At 37.0% G+C, this 26,537-nt stretch overlaps 1 protein-coding gene and 1 long non-coding RNA gene across 2 annotated transcripts in view; both read right to left on the bottom strand.

The window, feature by feature from the left end:
- LOC110941011 (peptidyl-tRNA hydrolase, mitochondrial) overlaps window positions 1-26,537 on the bottom strand; it is a 45,362-nt gene that overhangs the window by 9,992 nt on the left and 8,833 nt on the right. The gene's annotated exons all lie outside the window — the stretch shown is intronic.
- LOC110941013 lies at window positions 21,523-26,511 on the bottom strand. The gene is made up of 3 exons (XR_002593741.2): window positions 26,365-26,511; window positions 22,966-23,320; window positions 21,523-22,889 (listed from the first exon to the last, which is right to left on the bottom strand). It is a non-coding gene; the product is annotated as an uncharacterized LOC110941013 (long non-coding RNA).

Genomic DNA, 26,537 nt, shown 5'->3' with positions numbered 1-26,537 from the left:
GTGACTAAGATTTAAAATATAATCTTAGTATGTTAAAAATAGAATATATTACTTTTGACATATTTTATTATAATATATATTTATTAAATAAACATTATTTTATAATGTTAATAGTAAAAGTAATCTACTATAGTAATCTATACAAAACAGTTGTTATATACTGTACTCAAACACAGTAATAATTTCACATTATATAAATACTATATATTATATACGAGTACACACTTGGATCTAAGTTTCCTTTTACATAGATTACTATAATTGAATTGAATAATGTGAACTGTGCTCCAAATATAAGTATTTTCTTTTTACAATACCTCTAATATAATAATAAATATTATATAATTTCGACTAACCACAGGGCATAGGTGTATATAAATATATATTATTCAAGGAAAATAATTTTTTTGCAATTATGTATTAAAACAATAATACACTAAGTCTATTGTCTTTCCGTGTATCCTTGCAATTCACTCATCTCAGCACATTGATCTTCTCATATCATAATTTAATATTTGACAATTCTTCTTCTTGCTTTTATTTCATTTTGAACATGTCGATTCTAAATCTTTCTCAATCAAAGTAAGCTTTCTTTTGACAAAGAATTTTATTGATTCTAAAAATCCTTCACATTCATTTTAAATATCTATTGATCATATATCTTTTGGCTTGAACCTAGTCACCTTTGAAATTATATCATTTCATCGCATTCGTTTGTCATCGATTTCTTGAACTAATTCAGTTGAACCATTGAATCCTACTTATTGTACAACTCATATTCACAAAATTTGATATTTTAATTCTGTGTCATCTACCTTAATATAGTTTTTATAGACTAAAATATGACATAAGTTTAAAAGAAATGTCGTAACCCAAATCTCGAGGACGAGATTTAAAACAAGATGGGGAGGATGTAACATTCCTATTTTTATATAAGAATTATAGGTTTTGTTAAATTTATTAACCACTAGTAACTAATTTATTTTTTAATATAAATGTTCAACCCAAATAGTTTTAAACACTATTTTATATAGTTAGTTGAAATATTATATTAATTAACCTATATATAGGTGACCTTTCTAAATAAAGTAAAAGTCTATAAAAACTTATATTATTAGACAGGTAGTCTACGGGTAAGTTGATTATTAGAAATATGAAGTTCCTAGATGAGCCTAGGAACCGTATAATAATTAAATTATCAAAATACATTATATTTGAAACTACTCTATTTTTAATGAAACTTGGTTCAAAATGTAGACAAAAATATTCTCGTTCTAAAAACATATTCATTATTTTCTAAAACATCATATTTTAAAAGTTATACGCAAGTGAAGCAGCTGAATTAATTATAACAATAAAATATATATATTTGAAATGAAAACTTGTTTCGTGTCCCATCTTACATTTCGAATATAAGAATAATAATAAAACTAACTAGTGTTATACATGTACATATATAATTTATAATAATAAAATAAAACATAATATTTAATATATATATTTCTATGTATACGTGTCCTGCATCACATCAAAACTAAAACTAAAGTATGCATGCATTTATGATAGTAGTGGACGTGTATGAAAACAAATTAATATGCATAGGCTACATGGACCTTATGCATGCTTTCCATTCTTTTGGAAAATCAGTATAAATAAGAGTCATATCTAACTTTTAACTTTGCTTGTATCTCTCTAATTCTCGTCGCCCCTCTCCTTAGAATTCTACCTTTTATTTTTATCTTTAATATTTCACTTCAAAGCCATGTCTCGTTTTAAGTATTGTAACTCCCGATCACCGCTATCCTTTCCGATTGATCTGGAACCCATAACTCATGTCAGGGCTCTGCCCGACTAAGTTCGTTGGGATTCTGTCTCAGGATATCGGGATAAGGTTGAATTAGGGGTACTATACTTACCACCAGTACATTATATATTTTTAATAGCTTGTTGGTGCATACATCTGTCGACTTCGTCTTGTATCGAGTCTTAGTCTTAGAATGTTAGATCAGGGCACGTGGTACGGAAAAATAGGAGAATATATATGTGTTAGAAGCTAATTTCGCTCATACGTACATAGCTTGTAATTTCGCTTATAGGGTCATGTGTCATTATAGGCGAAATCAGCTTATAGCTGATTTTGCTCATATGGTCCCATGTCACTATGGGCGAAACCCCATCCCCTATAAATACCCCAAGTACGAAATCATTTGTATCCTTCTTGTTTCCGGTACCGAATTGTTGCCGAAGTGCCGTTTGACGTGTAATCAGTGTGAAATCAATATACAAGGCAAGATTTAGTAGAACAAGCTATTTTACAAGTTCGTTTCTTGTTATTCCGCACCTGAAACGGATTAGAACGCCTCCGATTGACTCGTTTGGGTCAGCACGCGATCCTACAAGTGGTATCAGAGCTCAGGACGAGGAGTTCTGCATATATCAGCTTGTTTTCATCTCTATTTCTAACTTCTACACCTTCTTTCATCAGTTCGAGAAGATTTCACAGTTAAAATCGGACCAAATTTTCACATACTGCTAGAAATTGAACATAGACAAATCCTTGAAAGTTTGAGACTGAAATTCAAAGTAAAAATGGACCAAATTGATGTGCGAAGTGATTTCGCTTTTATGGACAATTGCTGATTTCGCTTTTGTGCACACACATACAACCTGATTTCGCTTTTGTGTACACAAATACAACCTAATTTCGCTCTTGTGTCACCCATAAACCCTAATTTCGCTCTTGTGTCACCCATAAACCCTGATTTCACTCTTGTGTCACCCATAAACCCTGATTTCGTTCTTGTGTCACCCATAAACCCTGATTTCGCTGATAAGGTCACCCATAACCCTAATTTCGCTCTTAAGGTCACCCATAAACCTGATTTCGCTTATAGGGACACACAAGACCCCTGATTTCGCTCCAGATTACTTGTGATATCATTCCAACCTGCTATTTCGCTCGTAATTGACTGTTATTGAAAAACGTGTTATAAAATCATGGCCGAAGAGTTTTACAATGCTTTTGCGACACCGGTTGCACCTGTCACTGCTGCTGAGACTGTATACAGTGAAAATGAGATGGGTACTCATCAGAAACCACCAAAGTTGATGTATATTGAAGATTTTCAAGGTTGGAAAAATCGATTTGAGAATTGGGTTCAAGCTTACAGATTCGATGCTTGGTGTTCACTGCTGAAAGACTATGAGAGACCAAAGAATGAGCGTGGGTTGGAAAAGGGTTTCAATGATTTTACAGAAGCTGATAAGCTGAAATATACTAGTGAAAAGATGATGATCAGCATTTTACAGCAAGCAGTTAAAGAAGACTCTTCGTCTTACTTCAACATAACGGAACTGCTAGATCAATCTGGGAGGCTTTGATTCAGAAATTCAGAGGGAGTGCTGATATGATCAAAAACAAGAAGGCCTTATTGAGGAAGTCGTTTGATATGTTTACTGCATTTGATCATGAAACCACGAAACATACAATAGATAGATACTGTCATCTGGTTCTAGAAATGGGAAGATTGGATATTCAGAAAGATGATGATGAGTGGGTTGATAAATTAGCAGAAGCTTTACCCCAACAGAAGTGGTGAACTTATCTGATGATTGTAAAACTCATGAGGAAGACTGAAAGTATGAACTTGGCACAGTTTATCCAGAAGATTGAGGAACAGGAGCTGGATATTCAAAAGACTGCTATTATGACAAATCCAAATGCCAAGCAAGATGTCAGTCTGTATTACAGAGGGAACAAGTTTGAGGCCACTCCAACTCAAAGTCCTAAGATTAGTACTGCATTCAGTGCTGATGGTTCTGCAAGTCCAAATGCAAGTACTACAACTCAAAGTGGTGGATATACTTCATCATTCTCAAGCTTTGATCCAAACAGCAACATACCTAGTTCTCAAAAGCAAAATTCGAATAATCTGCAGTGCAATGTTACTTTAACTATTCAGAATGGTCAGAATCTGTCTCCTGAAGTGGCTAAGCAACACATGGCATCTCTTGTAGCCATGTTAGAGTCGTATGAAAGTTTGATTGCTGGAAGAATTGGTAATCCGATGCTCACAAAAGAAGATTACGACCAAATTGATGCAGAAGAGCTTGAGCTGATGAATGTGAAATGGTGTTTGGCTAGTGCCTGCAGGAGAGCTGAAAAATTTCAACAGATTACGGGCAGAGATGAGTTTCGAGGAATGGCTACTTCTCCACTTGGTTTTGACAAGTCAAAGGTTACTTGTTTCCGATGTAAAGGAAAAGGTCACTTTAAACGGGAATGTAAGAACCAAGAGTCAACTGGAAGTAAAGAAAAGAGCAATTATTATCAGAAATCAATCGTTCATCAAATCCTTCAACAACCTAAACAAAAAGAACCGCAAACTGCTCATGGGAAAATGATTGAAAAAGCAAATCGGAAAGCTTATTTTGGGATAATAGATCAAAGTGATGAGTTTGTTGCACAGGGATTTAGCTGGGACAAGTATATACCTAGTGGAACTAAATCTGATGTGGCACTTGTTACCAGAATTCTGGACCAAAATAAGGATTATCAGAAAAGGATTCCGATATTTCCAGATCTTGGAAGTGATGTTGATACGGATGATGAAGAAGAGTATCTTAACAAATGTAGAAAAAGCATTGATCCTGACATGTCACACCCTGGCTTTGCGGAAGCGTGGGTTTATTTGGTGTGACTTCTTAATACTATAGCAACAATCATAACAATGCTATATGATAAAAACATGAGATATTTATCCATTAATAAAGTTTGAAAAATCCCATTTTCAACAATCACAAAATAAGTTACAAACCTTAACTTGATTTAATTGAGTTTATAAAGACTCAGCAAAAGACTTTAACAATACTAGGTTTAGATATATGTAACCTATCCAGGAAGAGGTTACACCTTCTAAACCCTGGATAACTTCTTTATTCAAACGCAGCTTGAAAATACGTGCATACCGTGCCAGATCCGTTAGTTTCCTGAAATACATGTAGTTTGAAAAGTCAACATAAAGTTGAGCGAGTTCATGTGTAAGTGAGTATGTACAAACATTTGTAAATGTTGTAAGTATGTATAAAAGTCCCTGGTATATAGCAATTAAGGAAAAAGAGATCACCATTGGGTTGCAAAGCCAATGATATGTGTGAAGTGTCGTAGGAAGACTCAAACCTAGCGGATTTTGCGTTGGGTACAAAGTCACCACCTGGTCCATTAAGCGGGCTCATGGGTTGGGCTCGCTACACCCAGATAGATCTACCGCTACTGTCCCTCGGTCCTACACTGAGGATTAATGGCCTCAAGTTGCGCCTACTCACTCACATGATCTGTACGTCCTAACCCTCCTTAAGCTAACCATACCATGTAAAAAGTATTCGTAATCATAGTAACATGTATTTCACCCCTGCAGTTTAGAAAACTGAAAACAGTTAAGAGAAAAGGGGGACATGAACTCACCGAAGTGCGTCTCTAAAAAGTATCTCCCAGACAACCTGCTGTGCGACGACCTACACGTACTAACTTCTATTAGACGGATGGTCGTGCCTTAGCTTAAGGTTTAAGTTTTTGGGAAATAGTTAGGCAACTATTTCGTAAAAACTTCGTAATTATTTGGTAAATATATTCCTTCCCAAGGATGGGGGTTTTAATACGTGTGTGTTCGTATAACTTCGAAATATATTATTAAGTCTCACTTAATAAAATATATTTTATTTCATTTGTCTAAAATACTCTACTTCCAAAATATAAATATTTTTCCCAAAAATATTATATTATATTTTATTACATACCATTTTCCAAAATAATACTTTTATCAAAATACGCATTTAAGAGTATTTTCTGAAAATACGTAAGTTACAGTTAAAGTTCGGGTGGTAATAATAATAATAATAATACCGGTGTAATTTAAATATTTATTGTGAAGGCGTTCGTATTATTTTGGAGCCGTGAATATTCAGTGTGTTCTAGTAATATTATTTTTACTCTAAAAATAATATTTATGTAGTTCACAAATTAATTATAAAAATCTCACAAGTGTTATTACGGAAAATATATACTAAATATATATTTATCAAGTTTTATTTTGTGAAAATCCCACCTCCGACACTTGCTTATTTTGTAATAAAAATCGTGGCGAAGTTTATTTGGAAAAATAAGATAAAAATTATATTCATAACACTTGTGATAAAAATGTTTCCAAGTGTTAGATTTTTGGAAAAATTTCGCCAGAGTTTCCCCTGTAACTGGAGGTGGCCACGCTTTCTAGCGTATCATTTTCTTTTAAAGATTCAATTCAACAATGTTCCCAACATTAACAAACAATATTCCATCAACACAAACTAGTCAAAATAGGTATAAATCGCAAAACACATGAACTTGTGGTTTGTGTAAGATATGTAGTAACTTTCCCCATATTTTTTTAGTAGATCTTTGATGTGCGTTAGGTGTAATATATTTTTAGATGTATATTTAAGCCCCTTTTTTACACTTTTAGCCAAGTTTTAAATTTATAAAACACGATATTCACTAACACTAAACACACATATGGGCAAGTGCACCCATCGTGGACGTAGTATAGTGTTGGTAAGATACCGAGGTCGTCCAAGGACACAAGAGCTTTTAGTACCGGTTTATCCTCAACGTCTAACCAAATCAAAAAGTTAGAAAAATGTTTTAAACTAAGAAAAATAAAAACTAACTAAATGCTGAAAAATAAAGTAAAATAAAAACAGATAGACAAGATGAATCACTTGGATCCGACACGTGTATTAGTATAACCTTTGATTATTTTCGCACTTTTGCACTTGTTTAAGAGATTATCTTAGTTATTGTAGTAGGCCCCTCTTTTGAAGGTGACGTTACCCTCGGCTAAGTAGTCTGAGTCAGCAGGGATACAGTCCTAAATAGCCGGGTTATAGTATTAATAGTAGTTAACTTATGAGGGGGTCAAAGAGTTTGGATCCCCGCCATCCAATACCTATGGGCATTGAAGGAGATCCTACTAAATTTGACCCAGGTCCCAAGCAGGACCTCTAAACGCTGAACAAGGGCAAGACCCTTACCAAACTGTTCCCTTAACCCCCGACCAGGTAGCCAACATACCTCCATATAGACCGTGGAGATATGAATGGTGAAAATCTTTTATTTTATATAGACAGTAAAATAACGCCAAGACACCACGGACAAACGATAAGGAAAGATCACCTTCAACATAAGTAACTAGTTATTAAAGTCATTAATACAAAACCAAATAAATAGTGCAAAAGATTAAAAATAAAAAGTATTATACTAAACACTTGTCTTCACCAAGTGATGTAAGAGACTTAGGCAAACATGGCCTTGATTGTCAAGAACTCTTACGATCAATCTTGGATCCCGAGACGACTCACACACTCTACGATGGACAATGGATGATGGTGGTGGATGATGGTGTTATGGTGGTGGTGGGTGGTGGATGAAGTGTGAGAGAGGTGGTGTGCCAAGGGATGAGAGAGAATGGAACCAAGCTCCTCTATTTATAGGCTGAACAGAAGGCTGGACACGGCCCCGTGTCCGCTGGACACGGCCCCGTGCCCGTCTGACATTCTCTCTCTTCATTAATTGTAATTGCGAATTACAATTAATGCGCCTGCTGTACTTTCACCACGCCCCCGTGCTCGCTGGACACGGCCCCGTGGTGGGCAATGGAAGCTTCTACTGGTTTGTCTTTTCTGCTGCTTCCTGGGCACGCCCCCGTGTTCGCTGGACACGGGGCGTGTTCAGACTCTGTTTCTTCTCCTTTGCCTTGGGATGTGCCGTTGAGGGCCCGGGCAGTCCACTTTTGTTCTTTTTCTTGTATTTATGCTAGAATTAGTTGTCTTTTTGCTTCTTTTGTGATTTTGAGCTCATTTCATCCTGAAAATACAAAAGGAAGACAAAAACACTCTTTTTCCAACATTAGTACTTAAAAAGGGTTAGTTTTATGCCTTAATTGATGTGATTTATATGTTGCATTTTACACACATCAATCTTTTTATAAATAAACTCGGTTTCTTGAGAATCTTGTTTTTAAAGAAGACACGTCTTTACAACTTCTTGTAAAAAATTACAAAAATAATTCTTGTTTAAAACTTTTGGTTACACAAGTGTCCACACACTTGTGTGTTCACAAAAATCACTTTTGTTTAGGGAAAGATCCGGCTTTCAAAATATGATTTCATTTGATACTTGGTTCTTCGAAAATACCACTTGTAGATCTTTAGATCTACTAGTTTAGAACTCCATTTTACAAGAAAAATCATTTTTACAGAAGTTCATGGTTATAAGTAGTAGAGTTCATCATCTAATCACTTTCACACTTTAACATACACTAGTTCATGTTCCATGAACATGACTTAGCCGGGTTAGATGACGATCCGAACTACTACTAGCATCAGACAATATAAAATAATCACCACAAAACAAGATCCAAGAGTTTTACACTAATATTTACTTATTAACCACCAAGTTCATTATTTTTAGTAGACTTTTAGTTTTGTTCTTGAGTGTTTATGATTTTCAACCGACAAATCTCTTATTAACCACTTTAGACAAGATCAAGAAGGTGATTAGAAGCACTTACAACTAGCTTAAGGCTAGGGAAGAAACTAGGTGGAAAATGGGTGGTTAATAGCGTCGTAGTGAGGTCTTTGGCAATCCGTAAGCACCGAGACTCCTTATGCGTGATCCTTCACCCTTGGGTGTATGTGGTTTAGCAAGATGGAAATTGAAAGTGGGTGGTGGATGTGGGTATGGTTTCGGCCGATTAGAGAGAGGAGGGAAGGAGAACAATTTTTTTTGTTGTTGTTGTGTTTAGTGAATGAGAAAATGGCCTTGTAGTTCAACTTATAACCCATCAATCTTGATTAACCAATAGGTAATATGCTTGCTAGATATAAAAAACAATCAAATAAAATATTCATATGTGTAAGAGGGTGTCCCCTACATGGGACCGATTTGTTGGAATGGGGGGGGGGGGGTATTTGGTTCGATTCCAACTAACTAGTTGGGTGCTAGTTAAGTTTAATTAGGTGATTAACTAGTTACTGGCATGTAGTGTTTTGTGACGGGTGTTAGGGTATTCGGGGACCCTAACTGGCTCAGAAAAAAGAAAAATAGCGTCAGTGACAATATTTTTATGTTCCGGGTAAAGTCCGGTTGTTCGGTTGGATACTGATCCGTTAAAGTGCTTAATAAGCATTTAAGGTGTCTTTATTATTATTTTTTGTGACACAAAGAATTCCCGACACTTTGGAAAGTGTCTAGTATTATTTTCCCATGTTTTTGCACTTTACTAGTTAGCTTAAATGTTGAGTTTTATATTAAAGTGCAGAATTTTGTGTTTAAAACAAGTTTTAGGCACATCCGGTCACTATAACTATCACCTAGTGACGCAGTTCTACGATCCTCAACTTCCTACACTCCCTACTAGTGTAGTAATCTATTCCCAGCTCATACTGGCCTTAGAGACAGTGTCTGTCTGGTGCTGACTATGTCCGCACGTTTACTGGGTTATCCGTTCATTGTGCTACTGTGCTTTTGTGCATCAAGTTTGTCACTATAGTTCTGTGTAAATAATGGAATGATAGCAAATAAAGTATGATGCATGTAAATGTATGTATCAGAAATCAAGAATCAGTTAGACCACAATTATAAGCAAGCACAGTAATTAAGCAGTAATTAAATATTAATTAATCCGTACGGATACCTGATTTGGTGAGGGTTTTTTCTATGCAGATAAAGTTGAGATGCTGAATCAGAAGAAGATCGATCGATTGCAGAGAGAGCTAGAAGCAGCAAAGCTACTCGCTGATGAAAAGGCGAAGACTGAAACTGTAGAAACAAAAGATGAAGCAGCTGCTGAGATTGTAATAGAGAAGATTGTTGAAGTAGAGAAAGTAGTGGAGAAGATTGTCGAAGTCGAGAAACTTGTGGAAGTTAAGAAAATAGTTGAAGTTGAAAGAGTGGTCGAAGTAGAAAAGATAGTTGAAAAGGTGGTTGAAGTTGAAAAACCATGTTTGAAGTGTTCAGAATCGTGCAAAACTTGTGAAGAAAAAGACAAGAAGATTGTTGAGTTAGAGAAAATGAAAGAAGATCTACTGTCTGATGTAAAGTATGTGAAAGAGTCATATGACGTATTGAACAGGACAGTTGACAGTTTGAAAAGAACGAATGCAGAATTTGAAAAAGCAAATGATAAGATGAGTGCAACTTTGATGACCAAGCAAAGTGTCATAAATGATTACATTGAAGACTGTGCTAAACTGAAGAAGGAGCTGGAACTTGAGAAAATTGAGAGTGAAATGATTAACCGATTACTTTTGAGTTATACTACTTGTGATTATCTGATTGATCGGGTTTATCCTACTATTGCAGGTCCTGAAGCGTTCAAGAAGAAGAAAGAAAAAGAAGAGGATACTGGTAAGACACAGAGTCTCAAGTATAACAGATGTCCGCCTCCTATCTTTGAGAGTTATTCCCCCAGGAAACCAAATGAGGAACAAGTAGACAAGGCTCTAAACATCAAATTAAAATCTGAATTCACTGATGAATTACCAGACAATATTGATGTCACATTCACAGCGTCTGACACTGATCATGAGTCTGAGTTAATTAAGAAAGTTGTCGATCAGGTGTTGGATATGGATGAAGGGTCAAAATTGGAGTCTAAGTCAGATAGTTCGTGTTCGTCAAACGGTTGTTCGAGTTCGTCTGAGAAGAGTCCGAGTTCACCGGTTAAAAGGGTTTACAATAAAGAATTCTTGTTGTCAAAATCTAATTTGAATGATGGATCAGTCAAAGTAGCATATACGTTGAATGATTCAGACAAATTATATTCTGATGAGGAATTCCCAATAAGAAGTGTTAAAACTGAAATGATCAAAAAGGTTTTCAAATTAACAGAAATTAATATTTCTGAAATAAAAGATTTAGATCTTTCTGAGAAACCTAAACCTTACACTTCAAGGATTCATCAAAGAGTAAACAAGAAAATGGGTTACGGTTGTGGTTATAATTTCCAAAAGAAACCAAACCATAATGGTAATCTCAAAAAGAAGGGTCTTGGTTTTAGTTCGTCAGAAAATTATAAAAGTCAGAAAATTTATAAACCAAAAACAAAATTTGTTTCAGGAGGAAGCTCAGAGGATGAACAGAAGAAACCATTCTGGAAGCAGTCAAATCAAGAGTTTCTTGTTGAAGTGAAGAAGAATGTGAGAAAGTTTGCTGAAAGAGTTGACAGAAGAACCTGTTTCAAATGTCAAGAAGTTGGTCACATAGCTTGGAATTGCCCCAAGACCAATTACCAAAAACAGGGAGTTTCTTCTAACTCAAATTTGAAAAAGATTTGTGTTAATAGAAAAGAACAATTGGTGAAAAATGGTAATTTGTTTGAAAATTCAAATTCTGAAAAGGGTTAAAGTTCAAAACGTTTTTACAAAAGAAGAGGTGATTTGAACAAACAAAAGTGGGTTGTTAAAACAGAAAGTAGTTCTGACAATGAATCTGATTCCATAAAGTCAGAGGAGTCATCGGTTGAGAAAAGAGTTGTGGTTTCCGTTCCTGAGGTGAATGATGAAAATTTTCCGTCATTATCAAAGGAAAATTTGATGAAGAAAGTGGGAAAGGTAGAGATCTCAAATCAATTCTTCGGTGACAAGGGAGAATTTGATGTTGAGAAGGCTTTCAATGGGAAAGTCAAACACATTTTCGGGAAGATGGTTGATAGGAAGGTAAAGGGTGCTAAAGAGTATTATAAATCAAAGTGTTGGTGGGACAGATGTGTTCCAAAATCACCCAAGGCTGGTCAGGCTTGGGTGGACATTATGTTTGATTAAATACCTGACTTGCCGGAGATCCCAAATTTGTAATCGTGGATCAGGAATCGGCATCATTCATGTTTATCGAGTGTATATGAAAGTTGTTAAAATTTTACAGGTTGAAGGACTACGCCGGAGCTTCCAGGTTAGTAAGTGCGAAGCAGGAATCGGCACCCTAATTGGTAAAATGGTTGTGTAGATGTGAAATTTCTACAGCTGGTATTGTTTGCGTTTTCTTCAAGTGGTACAAAGGTTGCTTATTTGCAAATGGTAAATCAAGGACATTAAGTTGTACTTGATTTGCTATACATGATAATCAGATAAACAAGATGATGAACCACATCCCCATTCTTAACAAGTGTTAAACCTACAAGTGGTAAAAACAAATTCATTTTCCGGAAAAATCATTTTGATTAAAACAAACTTAAGTGTTTTGAAATCTTAATGAGAAAATGGTTTGTTGAAAGGGGGAGTTCTGATTGTTTATGCCGAGTGGATGGTGATTTGAAGTGATTTGATAACAGTTGTCAATTTTATTTGTATAGTTTGTTTTACTTTTACAAGTGAGTCAAGAGTCTAGTTTGTTTTTCAAACTTTCTTTAAAATGTTTTTGCATTTTACGGGGAGTAGAAAAGTTTCACAGAAAATCCAAAAACATTAGAAAATTTGAAAAAGCCAAAAACATGATAAAATCAAAATGAGTTTTGTTGTATAAAAGAAGAAATGATAGTACATTAGTGGACAATCACGACATGCTAAAGAATTGGAGAGTTAAAAAAGTGATAAACGGTCTCACTGATGATGTGCCAGTAGGTTTTTGCACATTTAATAAACTGTAACGAGATATAAACCTAAAATATAAACTTGCTTAGTTCGTGGGGAACAACTTCTTGGATATATAGGTAACCCCCGAAATCTTGTTTGAAAGGTCCCTTATACTGAGATACTAGGTCTTTATGCTCAGTGATATCTGGGGTATTATCCCGGGACTTCTGCTGTATGGAAGTACTGATCTAGTCCCCGGATAATGCTTTCTGCATATGCTTTGAAATATAAGCTCGCCCTCAGCATGTTGATGAAACAATAAAATTGATAGTCGCTGCTGTTGAAACAAAAAAAGATCCTCTAAAGGGGACACACCGAAAAGTCGAAGCCGTCATGTCTCTGCGTATACGGAAGTATCGACCTGAGCTCTCACGACCCTCGCAAATTAACCCCTTTACAGATATCATCTGTGGTATACTCACCTGTAAGACTGAATATTGGGATCTGGATACGGGAGTATATACAAGTAGTGGGACACACGAATAAGTTTAAGTCATTAAGTCATTAATATCGTATCTCGGATCAGTTGAACTTTGTGTGAAAATTTAAGTGGATCAGTATACTGACAATCTAAGTGAATCGTTTAAAACTTAAAATGATTAAAGCTTAACGGTGTTGGTGATTTGTCTCAGAAACTGATATGATCCTCTTACACAAACTCACAAAAATATTGTATGTAAATATTTCTTTACTGCATTTACTTTTATGCATTTCATCTCAGTTATTTCACAAAATTCCAAAAAGATTTTCAGTGTGTTTTAGCATAAAATTTTGAAAAATTCAAAAAGATTTTCGACATCTGATATTGAAGAGCTGTTGTTCAAAATTCCGAGTGCTGAACATGATGAACAGGTTTGGGAGAATTTGATTGAAAAGTGTTTCAGTAAAAAAGAAATTTGTTAAATGATCACTGTTTATTTCTGATTGTATATTGATTGTAGAGAAGTCAGTGTTGGTGCATGCAATTTGATAATTTGTTAAATATATTATTCTTGTGAATCTTATGTTTTGGGTAGAGAACGTGCAGGATTTCCTGAGCTGGATAAGAGTCAGGTTCCAATATCTGAGGACTATGTAAAGCCAGGTTGTCATTCTGATGCTGTAAAAGTCAGACTTTGATTCCAGCATGTTTTGAGGGGGAGTCTGTTAGAGAAAGTATTTGAAGATGCAAGAGATAGATAGAGATTCTGGATGCCCGAAGACTGATCAAGACTGAAGATGCGAAGACTCGACACTTAAGACTCGTCAACATCTGAGGGGGAGTCTGTTGGTGCATACATCTGTCGACTTCGTCTTGTATCAAGTCTTAGTCTTAGAATGTTAGATCAGGGCACGTGGTACGGAAAAATAGGAGAATGTATGTGTGTTAGAAGCTAATTTTGCTCATACGTACATAGCTTGTAATTTCGCTTATAGGGTCATGTGTCATTATAGGCGAAATCAGCTTATAGCTGATTTCGCTCATATGGTCCCATGTCACTATGGGCGAAACCCCATCCCCTATAAATACCCCAAGTACGAAATCATTTGTATCCTTCTTGTTTTCGGTACCGAATTGCTGCCGAAGTGCCGTTTGACGTGTAATCAGTGTGAAATCAATATACAAGGCAAGATTTAGAAGAACAAGTTGTTTTACAAGTTCGTTTCTTGTTATTCCGCACCTGAAACGGATTAGAACGCCTCCGATTGACTCGTTTGGGTCAGCACGTGATCCTACATAGCTCAGAAGTTATATCCAAAATTTATACCAGGACGCTTTCTAGTTGAACCCTAAAGTTACAAAGTGGGTCCATTCTCTTTTCTCACTATTTTATTCCCTTTTCCTTTTTAATATAATAATTATATTCAAAAATGTCCCAAATCGATCCATAAGAAAAAAAACCGGACTCCTGAAACCCCAATCCATATCAAAAATAAAGAAATCAAGATTTGTGGTCTTCTCGCGGGCCGCGTAAAGAAAAGGCGGAAGATCACGCGGGCCGCGTCAACTTAAAGTCATTCCGGATAAGCATTAAGGCTTCACAAGGGTTGCGTAAGGTGTTCCTCCAAGTTCACACGGGCGGCGACAGATCAACGATGAGAGAAAGTCTGGTGCCGCCACGTGTCGATGACTCAGCAACCCTTAGCCGCCTTTATAACCCTCGCGGGCCGCGTAAAAGTTAAGGGTGGGTTTACGCAGGCCGCGTAAAACCCAATTTCCAGCTATAAATAGAGCGGGTCATGAGCAGTTCGTCTGTGCACAAGAAATCAATAAAAAACGAAAGTATACTGTTAGAAATCATAATTTTCATTAGGGAGATGTTGCTACAGTACTGGGTATTAACTCAATCGCTGCTACGATTCAATGTCCGATCGATTTAAACTATCCGATGAATGTTTAAGTGCTGCTCAAATCGGGTTATCCTTTGTCATTAGTCGTGATTCCGACAGGATGTTTGAGTACCACCCGAACTCGGGGAATACTCTGTCATTCGTTATGAATCCGATGGATGTTTAAGTGATTGCACTTTGTCATTCGTCGTGAGGGTTTTAATCTCGTGAGTTTATCGTAAATGTTGTATTAGTTACTTACCGAGTTCGTTTGCACTAGGTTACAAGATTAATCTATAGGCTAAGCTCTACCTATATAAATCTGCAATATCAAGGCTAACCAGTAGGCTTAATTATGCCCGTATAAATCTGCATGCTTATAAAGTGAGTCATTCTCTTTTTCTCAACTGTTTTACAAAACTCCAAGTTATTTTCAAAAGTTATAATTACAGGGATTAAGTCTTTGTAGTCTTCAATTACAGCCGGTATGTGGGGTTTTGTATACATTACTTGATAATCTTCACCATTGGACAACGAGTTAGCCAATGGGTGATATGACCATAGTCACAGACACCATTGGACAATAGGAGGGCCAATGGGTCGAGTGACAAATACTGTGGGTAATTGGTTGACATATAAACATTGTAATCGCTCTTAATACTGTGAATTATAACAACGTGTCTTTTTATTAAAATGAATGATTCACTCAGTATTTCCCGCTGAGAAAACCTTTTTAAAACGCGTTTCAGGTAATTACAGTAGGTTGGAGTAAAAGTTGGATACGGCACTGAAAGGCTTCAAGAAGTGGCTTATTTTATTAATTAAATCAAATTAAGAAATATTGTTTTATGTAATTGGGTTATCCCTTATTAAAGCTACCTTTGTAAAACATGGATTTATTCCATCTATTTAATAAATAAAATATGGTGTTTTCTAAACTCTGATATTTTTCCTAACTCACGGTCCTGATGAAATTTCCGCTGCAATGTTTTTTAAAATAAACCACCGGTACCACTTGGCTGCTCGCGGCTCTCGATTCCGTCCAGGGTGGGTCGGGGGACGTGACACAAATCCAAATTAACCCTCCAAAAAGACCAACCGAAGCAACATAAAAAAATTCAAAATTGTTATTACCCCAAAAACCCACCAGATTAGCTCTAGAGACAGACTCTAATTTAGATTCTTGCAACGCAACCGCCCCAATTTTGTTATTCATCCTCATCTCCTTGACCCACATAGCCTTACCACCCCTGAAAATACCTCTAATATTAAGGGAAAGAAGATTCATGGGTTAACCGCGTACATACCTTCGTTTCTAATAGCCTCCTTGATTAGATTACTGTGATTTCCAAGCTCTACTCCCACCAAATTACCGGTTTAAATAGTGGCCTCTACCTCATCAGTTGCCAGAGAATCAAAGGTGTCGGCAACCACATCGTCCTCTTCTGCACTCGATCCCTTAACTCCACAGTGAATAGTGAATTTCCTGGTCCTTTGCTCCTGAAAACAGAGCATCTCTTGGTTGAGGAGACGACCTAACCGAGTCCTTCTGCACCTGCTTTTCCTTATCTGCTTGACTGTCACCTTGGGGAAAAGAAAATGGATCCAAATTAAGGTCCAGGTTAAAATCACCAGTGTCCCTGGCCCGCTTTTTAGGTTTTTCACCTGAATATGGACTAGACGTCCCCTGTTGGTGTTGGTTTTGGGCCTTATTTCTGGGCCTTAAGATAATATTTCTTTTTTGGCCCTCTTTTCTTGGTCCACCGACTTGAAAAAAAATAAATCATTACCAGCTAAATTACCGCCATCATTTGATCCTCGGGCCCCGCTAGAGTGTGAAAGGTGTTCCCCCACAATCTTGGAAGGTGAACTGTTTCTACCATTTCCAATATTTTTATCATTAAACACGTCCACGTTTCCGGCTGCATTAAATGTCTCTAACCTTCCGAGTTCTTCTGTCACCGGCCGGAATTCCGAGCTGTTTAACGTCCGTCTTCCTGAGAATCTTCATCGGAACTAGGATCTTCTGATGGCTTATCATCAACTTCCACAATGTTCACCCTTCCTACTGAGTCCGGAACCCAGTCACAAAGTTCTTCTTCGATCCAAACACGAAACTGTTTGTCCCTCCATTTTAGAGTTACGTGATCATGAATCCTATCTCCTTATCCCACCAGCAGCCCGATCCAACTTACCGATTTGTTACCATCTTTTGCCTCAATCTGAGATCCATGCACAATTTTTCCAAAGTGTTCGACAATGTTATTGAGGACATCATTATCCGCTAGGTGCATGGGAACACCGAAGATCCTAACCCACGCCAATCTCTCGAACGGAAGCGGTTGACAGACCCAAGGATCCAGGCTGAAAAACCAATCCTTCCATGTCTAATGATCTAGCAGAAAATTAGAACAAGTTTCCTCATCGTCAAACTTGAGAAACATAAAGAGGCCACCCATATAGCTTAACGAAACCCCCCTGATTCTCGACTCGGCTAATAAAATGTTAAGATTCCTCATAACCTTAAGGTCCTTGCACCTACCAACCAGCGCATTACCCCCGTTTGACCCGCTTTCTTTTTGCTTGCATATTTTAACCTCACCTCACCCTAAACATAACCGAACCCATTTGTATATTAAAAGATCAAAACTGGCGCCTCTAGTATAGCTATGTAACATACCTCTTCGCTTTCTTGTTTGTTAAATCAACGAAGAACATAGCTAGCAGCTTCCATCTTTCATCTTTCCTGGCGGCCTCCCAATGCCTACAAACATAAGCGACTCATTATTACATAATATATTAATAATCATAATAGATAACTGGCAACAAGAATTAAAAGGTGATCAATAACCTATTCTTAAACGAGGAAAGTCACGAGTCCCTTTAAGGTGATTGATCACACTCTTCATTCTTCAAGAACACAAAAATCATTATGAACAAAGATCATCCATGATGATCACAGAGATACAACTTTCATTCATATGTTTATTACCTCCTAAGTTGCTTTTTTAAGAAAATTGGATTACTATTTCTCTCGTAGTTGCCGTAATCAATATAGATATTGTTTATGACCTGTTACCAAACCGCTGACTCGCCCATTTGTCTCATATAGTTACAAAGTATATGCTAAATCAAGAAAAATATAGAAGTATTTAAATGCTACTAAGAGACAACGAGATGGAATCGTAATTTGCATGTATAACTGTATGTCATGAGTAAAAAACTGTGATTTAAAAGAAACAGAAATAGCTAAAACTCAAATTTCATGGATTTTAGATAAACTATCATAGGTGCACAAACATCAAGATAACTTAAGAATCTTAAGGCCATCCGTAGCCATAAAGCCCCTTTATGGGTGTTATGCGACATGTGTCGAGCCACGTCACATAGGGGCTTTATGGGGCGTTATGCCACTTGAGACCATAGTCATAAAGCCCCTACGTCATCATTACTCAATTAATTAATTTTCAATTTTTTTAATTAACTTCTAAATTTTTTTAAATTAAAAATCATTTCATTTTTTAAAAAAAGATTACAATAAAATTTAAAAAAAAACAGTAAAAAATTTAAACTAGAATAAAAAAAAAAACATTACACAATCAAAGGTTATATTTTTTTTCTATTCGCTCCTTTTGTGCCAACATCATCTTCAACGCTTTTCCCATTAGGTGGTCGTGCGGATTCGAGTAGAACTCAAAGTCGTGAGCCCATTGTCTATCCCGCATAATCTCGGTCACTTCGCGGTTCTCCTCCATACGTTTAGTCCCGAGTTCGTGTATGTCTTAAAGTCGTTTGTTTATCTCCGAAAATGCGCTACTCATTTCGGTTCCCATCAACATCGACGACGACTCGGGCCTTTTCGACCGGCTTCTTCCGGCGGGTCGTGGTTTATATTTATAGGTAATATTGAATATTAATTGAATTTTAATTTTTTTTTTAGATTTGACCGTTTGTGTAACGGTCATGTTTTGAAAATCAAGCCCATATAACGCTGCGAAGGAGATAGCGTTGCACCAGTTTTTTTGCCCCATAAAGCCCACCGTCGTGGTGTGCTAGGCGCCATTGGGCGCTAAAGCGCCCCACTACAGGGGACCTAACAAAATTTTGTTTTTTCATCATAAAACATGGTTATACTGACCACTTGGCATTTAAAAATGTTTGTATTTTCAATATAACTAGTATTTTACCCGCAGCGCGTTGCGGCGGCGTGTGGCGGGTGAAAACGTGCAGTATGACAACACACGATTCGTAAAATGCAACGTGTAAAAGACACTTACTTAAAAAAGCTTAAAACATGCGTAAAAGACAAATACAAAAAATTATAAAACACAAAGGTAGACAAGAAGTGTAAAACACAATGCATTGACAATTGCAGAAGTAGGAGTAGGATTCTAGAAGTTAAAATTGCAAGTTTTTAAAGTAAGAGTAGTAGTCCCGCCGTGTATTGCGGCGGCACGCGACGGGTGAAAACGTGTAGCAAGACAAAGAGCATAAATCACAATGTGTTAAAAAAGAAAAAAAGTTATGGGCCAAAAATGTAGATTAGAAAAGCATGAGCAAAAAATGTAAATTTCAAAAGTATTAGTAAGAAATGCAAAATGTAAAAGATGAGGGGGCCAAAATGTAAATTATTAGTTGGGCCTAGATAAATTAAAAACCATATGAGAAAAAGAGAAGAGGTCAAGAGTCGAACTCCTACAATCTTATTGAGTTGGTGATAGGAAAACCACGACAACAACATTACATCTAGAAGATTTTTATGCAAATAAGCATTATATACAAAGAAAAGTCGGTGGGTATGATTTGACAACCACCGACTTTCTCTTTTAAGATCTTATATAATGTAACTTGTGTTTTAATATGTTAACACCAGCTTTTATTAATAAAAAAGGGCATGTTTCATAGGCTATTCATATCAAGTATAAAAGGAAGTAATCTTGGTTTTGTATGCTATTCATATCAACGATAAAAAGGTAACTTTTATACGATTACTGAGGGTGGTGTGTGGGATTCCTTTTCAACTTCTCCTTCCTAAGATCGTGGGGTATGGTGGGGCTTGGGTTGGGGCATGAGTTGACACGTGGCATTGGAGCCCCCCCACCGGCTAGTGACGTGTCCGTGGGGTATGGCGGGGCGTGGGTTGGGCTTGGGTTGGGTGCACCGCTTGGCAAATTGTTAAAAAAATTACAAAAAATTTATAAAATTCACACAAGATTTATAAAAAAACCCTAAAATTTCATTAGATTTTTAAAAATTACATAATCCTAAAAATTACATAATACCTAAAAATTACAAAATAAAAAACTTAGGGCATTAGGTAAATTTCAAAAAGGGGGGTCTTGTAAAACGCCTTTCGCTCCTTACCTAGAAATTCAATGTTCGCCACCGCCACCCGGTCCTCGTGGCTTAAATCGCCGCTCAGAACGGCTTCGTAGTAAGCCTTGAAATGATCGAGCTTGGGCCGTAGCTCGCGCCATTTATGTTGGCACGCGCTGAGGTTGTGGCGGTCGTGTCGGACGTTATGTTTGTAGGTTGCGAATGCTTCCGGCCAATATCGTGTTTAGCCAGGTTGCCGACCCTTCATAGCGTCAACGACGCTTGTGACGAGAGCCAATTCTTCCTTGTGGGTCCAAGATGCCATCTTCTTCGGGTTGGGGGTGGTCAGCCGGTGGGGTAGCGGTGGATAGTGACGGGTTTGGAAGTGGGTAGCTGGTGGGGTAGCGGTGGATAGTGACGGGTCTGGAATGGGGTAGCTGGTGGGGTTGGGGTTACATTTATAGGGGATGTTGGGGTTGGGGTGACCGCTTGGCTTGGCCAAACGGTTTGAATTTAAAATTCAAACTTTCAAATGGCCCGTTATGACATGGCGGGTCAGCTATGACATGGCGGGATCAGCGAATAGGAGGACGCCAGCTAGGATAAGATCGCCCCACGCACGGCTTGAAACCCAAGTCCCAAGGGCCACGCCCCAACCCAAACTTACACGGGGTGGTGGCTTTGGCGTTTTCCCTCAACCCAAGCCCCATACCCCCATAGTCTAAGTAAGAAATCTGGACTTTTTTTTTTCTCCTTCTCCTATAATGTTTTGTTATTTCTTTTCTTAAAGTCGTTCTTAGCTTCAACACTGTGTTCCTGAGTTTAATAAAGGAAAGAAAAAGAAAGAAAGAAAGTTTAGGAGAGAAAAGAAAGCAATATAAAGGAAAAATTAAAAATTTATTTGTGTTCCCAAGTTTAAAAGGAATGGAAAGAAAAGGAGAGGAAAATAAATTGTATGCTCCCGAGTGGAGAGGAAAAGAAAGAAAAGTAACAATTTTACTATTATACCATTCTAAGCAAAATTAAAATAAAAAAATAACCCGGACAATCCTTGGTACCGTCACCGAGTTTCTTATCTTCTTTAAAACATTCGCTCTTCTTCAATAACAAATTAAACTCTATTTCTGTTGTATAATTGGTCTAGAACAAGTGATTTCAATGAAATTAACAAACCTGGAACCCGAATTGAAATAGCAAAGTTTGTGATAAAACCTGGAACGACGACTTTCATTAACAACAAAACCGAAAACCCCATTAGCAAGGCGCTAGCGGGGCCCGGGCCATACAACAGAGAAACCGAGAACAAAACAAGACATTATACATCGATTTTTTCCCACTTCTCCCACGTTAAAGTCTCGCCGTTAGCTCTATGTTTCAGCCACAAAAAGCCCAAGGATTTCATCTCACCAATAATATCCTTAACACTAACCGTGATATTTGAGAAAACAAGGTTGTTTCTTGCCCTCCATAGGCTCCAGCAGCCTAACAAGATCACAGCCTGCACCATTTTCCTCTTCTGCTCGCTCCCCGGAATATGCTTATGAATCTTTAGCAGGTCACCTATTGAGAAAGCAAAGATGTGTGGTATGTTGCACCACTTAGATACTTCCTGCCAAACCAAATTCGCCACGATGCAACCTGTAAACAGATGGTTTACCGTCTCCTCATCCGACCAGCATAGATAACACCCGGTTGGACCGTTTATGATCTTCCTTTTACTCAAAGCTTCAGAAGTGGGCAGCCGGCATTGAATAACTCTCCAACCAAAGTTACAGCCAATTGGATTACATGGCCATTATTTGATAGTAATGGGTCTTTTAAAACAACCGACCAAAACTAGTTCCTTAGTAAACTAAAGTAAAACATTTCTAAACCATTAATAAGCTAAAACAAATTAATTAACTTTAGTTTCAAAACACTATGACCATTATAAAATCATTAAGCCCAAAAGGATATTTATATAAAACTCAAATAACATTAGAATTAAATCGAGCCCGCACTCCCGCGGCACCTAACTCGTTCAATGTCCAATGTTATATCCTCTATCAACGAGTTAATCCAATATCCTAAAATTGTTGATAACACTAAAATTACCAACAATTTCAACCAACCTAAACTTGTGGAATAATATGGCAAAGATTCTTGTAGTCACCAGCATCCTCAATTTAACATAGTTCTTTAAGTTTGACCATCTTATATGATATTGCATTTTCATAAACAAAGCATCAGTAGTTGATAATAATTTAGCACAGTTAAGCTCTTTAAAGGCATCACAAGATCATATGTTACAGAAGACGATAGAATAAGCAATTTACCGTTTCGACGCGAACCGTTTCGACGCGTACTGTTTCGACGCGTACCGTTTCGACGCGTACCGTTTCGACGCGAACCGTTTCGACGCGTACCGTTTCGACGCGAACCGTTTCGACGCGTACCGTTTCGACGCGAACCGCATCGACCCGTACCGTTTCGACGCGAACCGTTTCTTTAGCGGTTGCAGCCTGTGCACCGGATGCCCTATCCTTTGCAAACAGTTCTAGCATTTCATTGAAGTTTGAGATTTTCTTCATCTTCAACACTGCAGCTTCAGGCTTCGACTTTTTAACAAAATCAAGATAATTAGTATTATAAATGATCATCTAAATATTCATGTAAATAATTAAAAGCCCTTACGTATATTAGTTGATCCCACACTTCATCTTCCGCTTCAATTAATTGAGTTTCTGAATTCCATGAGAACCCACTCATCGACGTACCACGAAACATATCGTACCATTGGGAGAAATGGTCTTTCAATGTCTTCAAATGATTCTTCAAATGTTTTTTGGTAACATCAATTTGAAGCTTTGTCCTCAGCTCCTCAATCATATTGTTGTATGCTTGTGTTGTAAAAGTGCCATTAATCCTATAGCCTTTATTCTGTTGCGCTATCATGGATTGTATGAATAGCTCGTCCATATAGTCTATAGTCGGTCCACTTTAGTTGTTCCTTCTTTCCGGTAGCTTCGTGTTTGCTCATGATAACTTTCTACATTGTAACATAAATAAAATTCGCATGTGTACATATATAAATGGTTGGTTATGCTAAAAAGAATTACCATATGCACACGCAAATAAAATAAATGCCAAATCACCAATTAATTGAAATCATAACAGTCAATACAAAATCAAATTGAAATCCATATTGTACTATTCTAAAACTACTTTGACATATCTATTTCATTGTTTTGATACATTAAATAGTTAGTCCACATGGCATTTGCAATTGAGTTCCTTAGTTGTTCGGATCTGGTACTTCCCTCACGTATATCTCTTGTATTGTAGCGCTCTTCCTCTTGTGGTGCATTTAACACCTCTTGTATCACCTCGTCTTCAAGATCTTTATCACGATATTCCTCTAATAAAAAGTTGTGTAAAATACAACATGCTAAAAAGATGGTAGACTGTGTTTCGCCAGAGTAGAATGGTTCACTTGTACTTCTAATAATGGGAAACCTCTTTTTTAGGACGCCAAATGCTCGTTCAATTGCGTTGCGTAATGATGCATGACGAAGATTAAACAACTCCTTTGCATTCACAGGGGCACGAGTGGAGTACTCTTTCAAATGGTACCTAACACCTCTATACGGTGTCATTAGGGAACTCGTATGAGGAAAACCCGCGTCTACTAAACAATATCTACCTATAAACTGGTTGTAGTTAGTTTTGTAAAATATTATTACACAACTAAATAAACTCGGTTTAAGAAATTACCCTTAGGAATTACTAGTTTATCATCTCTAGTAAATGCATTCTTTATTATTCTTGAGTCTAATGCTGTACCCTCCCATTCAGTTAGCACGTATGTAAACTTTAAATCAAATGTACAAGCAGCCAGTACATTTATAGTCGGGTATCCCTTGCGGCCGCGATATCTAGGAGCATCTTTATTAGTTACTTTGACGCGAACATGTGTTCCATCAATTGCACCGATACAATCCTTAAAAGAAGGATAAAATCTCTTTTTTTCCTGAATTTCTTTCGGGACAATATCACCTTTAGGTTGTTGAATATAACGACCTTCTAATGATATAATCGCTCGTAAAACTCTATGAAGGCACCGATTGGTTGTTGATCCAGAACGACAGTACAGCCAAGAGGTAAACCGATTTCTCAAATCATTACCTACAATATGCAAAAATGTTGCAACTTGTTCTTCAACAGACATGCGTTGAGGAGGTCGAAGTCCCCCATCACACTTTAAGATACCGCATAATGTCTTAAAAGCTTTCTCACTCATGCGGACAAGGTCACGACATTTACCACCGTTTAAAAGGTTGTGTAACATCTCTTCTCGTACATATCGTCGTCGTAAAATTTCATCTCTAGTAGGTAAATTGGCACGCTTTTTGGTTAACAGTCTACGTAGTGCAACGAAAGCCACCAATAAGCAAATCAAGTTAACCGCTTGCAATTGTCTGGCTCGCACAACTTGAATTACCTTGCGTATCTGATTATCCGTTGCAACTTTACTTGCTGTTAAAAATTGTTATTTGATTAGAAAATTGTTAATTCTTGTTCTATGAAATTATGGTAGGATTCACAAATTAGGCATTTCATTCTTCCAAACCTCAACGAACAGCTTTGACAGACAGGCTAATAGTGCTAATAGTATTATAAAAATGATATTAACAGCTTTCATCCAGTTGAATAACCTCAGTTTTACTCTACAGAACTAGGCTGGTAAACGGGTCGGGTCGGGCAGGTTTGCTTAGGGTTGTTATTGCGTTCAGGTCGGAACGGGTTATGGGTCAGAATGGGTTGGTTTAAAAATGGTTATTTTGAAATTACTATACAGCTTCTAAGTTCTGACTTTCTGGTTTTCGGTATGTGAAACTCAGTTTTTGCATGTTTATATGCCAGTTACGTGTGCTGGTTTTCGACCCGCCGTTTTAGTACCATCAAAAGGCTGTCACAAGCAATAACTCGGGTCAATTTGGCACGCAATAAATGATAAACTCTACCACAACAAACCAACCTTGGTAACTGTAACATCCGTCGAAAACACGTTTAGGCGTTACGCGCGTTTAGGCGTTGGTTATGTAGGCATCTCTTATGCGCGTGACGTTGTTATGTGTGTTTAAAGGCCGGTCACGCGTACCGGGGCCGGCAAACACCCATCATGTGCCACGTAACGCGCGTAACCCAGCTTTGATACACACTCAACCTAGCACTCGACGCGTAACCGGTGCGGGTTACGCGCGTTTAAGCGTTAGTTTTGAATGCTTAATGCAGGTTACGCTTGTGCCAAGTTTTGAACAATTATGCTGTCAATAGTTATTATAAAAAAAGGGTCAAGTTCAATGGAGTTGTGATTTCTCAGGCTCTGCTACTGTTTCCCAAACACCTCCTTCAGGTAAGTCTTATGTTAATTTACCATCTAACCCCCCTCAAGAATCAAGATTTCATTATTCTTATTTTTTTTGTGTGTTTCTTGATTGTTTACAGGTGCAAATTCAAATGTTATTATAGGTATGATCACTACCCATCTTAATTGGATCTTGTCTTTTTTAGTTTACTGTTGTCATAGTATTAAAAGATGTATAAGGATCTGATTTTTATTGCTATTATGTTGGTTAATTAATATATGAACTGAATTTTAAAATAAAGGTTCGATCTTTTTAAATTTTACATTGTCAAAATGGTAGTTTTTGCATTAAATGTAGTTTTATATGTCTTTAATCACTTGTACATTAAGCATTAACACTGTGTTCTGTGTTCGTGTGTTCCTGAGTTTAATAAGAATACAGAGTAAATCAAACAACCAACCAAAAACTAAGCAAATTAAATCAAATAACTAATTATCCACCAATTAAACACAAATAAAACTCATATAATCTAAAATTACCTAAAAATCTTAACAAACTAAACCTAATTATTCACAAATCAAACACAATTAAAACTAAAAGAAGCTGAACTACCTAAATTACCATCCATTCAACCACAAACCAACATCAAACTTACCCTAAAATTGCGACACACTCATCTTATACAAAACTCATGTATATGATAAATTGAATGTAGGTGTGTTACCTGGAAGATGAATTGCTAAGCGTTGTTGGATAGTAGTAGCAACGATTATGAACAGTTGAATCAAGATATGGGAAATATGATGATGAAAACTGAAGATACGAGATTCTGGGAGAGATGATGGAAGGTGGGTTGAAGATATGGCGGGTTGCGGGAGAAATACCCGCCATTTTTTG

The sequence above is a fragment of the Helianthus annuus genome, chromosome 5 (genome assembly GCF_002127325.2).
Source record: "Helianthus annuus cultivar XRQ/B chromosome 5, HanXRQr2.0-SUNRISE, whole genome shotgun sequence".
NCBI lineage: Eukaryota > Viridiplantae > Streptophyta > Magnoliopsida > Asterales > Asteraceae > Helianthus > Helianthus annuus.
This window is presented reverse-complemented; position numbering and strand designations above follow the sequence as displayed.